General features: G+C 35.6%; 1 pseudogene; it reads left to right on the top strand.

The window, feature by feature from the left end:
- The first annotated feature begins 880 nt into the window (after positions 1-880).
- On the top strand, positions 881-1,204 carry LOC123594948 (annotated as a pseudogene).
- The last annotated feature ends 1,470 nt before the right edge of the window (positions 1,205-2,674 follow it).

The following is a 2,674-nucleotide window of genomic DNA, read 5'->3' as shown; positions in this document are numbered from 1 at the left end:
GGAAATTAGGAAATGCATTCTAGAAAATATCATGTCTTAATAATTGGACGTGAAAGTCGAAAAACATGATGGAGAGTTAGATTACTCTGATATTTCTGTCCTGGATGACCAAGAGGATGACATTTCCCTGAAACATAAACCTTCTTTCATCTGGAAAGTATTTATTAAATCCATATTATGTAACAGAGCCTGTGCTTGGCACTGGGAACATAACAGAAGCAAAAGCATACATGGTCCCTACCTTACTGGAACATCTCGTGGATGAGAAAGATATTCATTAAATAATCAAACAGATGTAAAATTGAAACTAATAAAAGTGTGCTACAGCAAGCACACGTAGCACCTAGATCTTGGTTACTAATACCTTTCTCCAATAAAAAGAACCAAGGACTCCTTGGAGAAACAGCTGCTTCTAGGACTGGGGTAAGGAAATATACAAGATAAACCAAGTATCTTAGCACCAGAAAGTAAAGAAGTGCCAAATACATTAGCTTCAAGCGTACAATACAGTGATTCAGCAAGTCTATGTTACACCGTGCTCACCACAAGTGTAGCTACCATCTGTCATCATACAACACTATTACAATGTCATTGACTATATTCCCTATGCTGTGCCTTTTATTCCTGTCACTTATTCATTTCATAACTAGTGGCTGGTATCTCCCATTTATCTTCACCCATTTTGCCTATCCCTTAAGCTCCCTTTCCTCTGGCAACCATCAGTCTGTGTATCAGCTAGATTTAAATAAAAATAATAATTTTTTGAAAATGCTAGTTGCTATAAAGGGAAGGTGACCTGTGTGCTATGCAAGCTCTGTCTGCTGTTTTTTGGATCCACTTTCATCAGTCCTTACCATTCTTGTCAGACCCAGCCACCAAAATGGTGAAACAGATTAAGAGCAAGTATGCTTTTCAGGAAGACTTGAACAGTGCAGGACTACCTAAACTTGTAGTAATTGACTTATTAGCCATGTTATGTGGACCTGCCTTGCAAAAGGGTCAAGTTTTCTTTCATTGTCTCTCTGATAAGTATTCCAACATCTCATTCCTTGAAGTAGATGTGGATGACCGTCAGGATGTTGCCTCAGAGCGTGAAGTCAAATGCATGCCAACCTTCCAGTTTTTTAAAAAGGGATAAAAGGTGGGTGAATTTTCTGGAGATAATAAAGAAAAACTTGAAGCTACCATTAATTAATTAATCTAATTATGTTTTCTGAAAACATAACCAGTCATTGGCTATTGGAAACTTGTAATTTTTTATTTACAAAATGGAATGATCAAGTATTAAGACTATATATGCAACTGCCATCCGATTTTAAGTGACAATAAAATATTAATTCTGCCCTTTAAAAAAGAGAAGTGCTAAAAATGAAACAAAACAAAATCCCACTGTGATGAAGTGTCAAAATTACACAGGAGCCAACTGAAAGATTTCTCAATGGCCAAAGCTGAAATAATTTAAACAACAAAAGAAATAAAATAATACTAAAATATATTCCAAAGTATAAATTAAATATTCATGAGTCCATGGTGATATAAAAAATAATTGAATAAGTTGATAAATGGAGAAGAGATAGCTTCTCATGCAGATACCTTAAAGGAAGGAAAGCATAATACTTAACTCCTTAAGTGAGGGCTGCACATATTGACTTCTTAACAAAGAGGATAGTATGGAAAATGGGGGGAGAAAAATCATTTTACAGTGTAGAAACCGAACAAACACTACTTTAGCCAGGTGATCAAGGTCAACATCAACTATAATAAATCATGTAGATCATGTGTTGCCTTGATATGATGTGATGAAAATGCCATTTTACTTCTGTGGTTTTGCTCCCCAAAATCATAATTCCAGTCTAATCATGAGAAAAACATCAGACAAATCCCAACAGAAGGGCATTCTACAAAATACAAGATGAGTCTTTCTCAAAACTGTCAAAGTCACCAAAAACAAAGAAAGTCTGAGAAATTGTCTCAGTCAAGAAAACCCTACAGAGACGTATATCTAAACAACTGAATATAGCTTGGCATTTTGGAACACGAAAAGGACATTCGGTAAAAAATAAGGAAATCTGAGTGAACTACACATTTTAGTTCATAATATATGTATATTGGTTCATTACTATAACTAAGTTTCCACATTAATGTAAGATGTTAATAATAAGGGGAAACTGTGTGAGGGTGGAGGTATATGGGAACTGGCTGTACTACCTGCTTAATTTTTCTGTAAATCTAAAACTGTTCTAAAAACTAAAGTCTAGGGGTGCTTGGGTGGCTTGGTTGGTTGAGCATCTGACTCTTGATTTTGGCTGAGGACATGATCTCACAGTTCATGAGATCAAGCCCTGCATCAAGCTCAGTGCTGACAGCACAGAGCCTGCTTGGGATTCTCTCTCTCCCTCTCTCTCTGCCCCTACTCTGCTCTCTCTCTCTCTCTCTCTCTCTCTCTCAAAATAAATAAATAAATAAATAAATAAATAAATAAATAAATAAACATTAAAAAAATAAAGTCTATTAATTTTTCTAAAACTTCTCTAAAGGAGAAGTGCATGGTCTAAGGGAGACTTGAGGTCAGAGAAGGAAGCATGATGTGTTCAAGGAACAGAAATAAAATCATTGTGATTTAAGTAGCATGATCAAACGTGAATACGGTGCAAACTAAAATGGAACAGATAGA

This window comes from Leopardus geoffroyi, chromosome X (genome assembly GCF_018350155.1).
Source record: "Leopardus geoffroyi isolate Oge1 chromosome X, O.geoffroyi_Oge1_pat1.0, whole genome shotgun sequence".
NCBI lineage: Eukaryota > Metazoa > Chordata > Mammalia > Carnivora > Felidae > Leopardus > Leopardus geoffroyi.
Note: the sequence above shows the minus strand (reverse complement) of the source record. Positions and strands in the feature narration are given on the sequence as shown.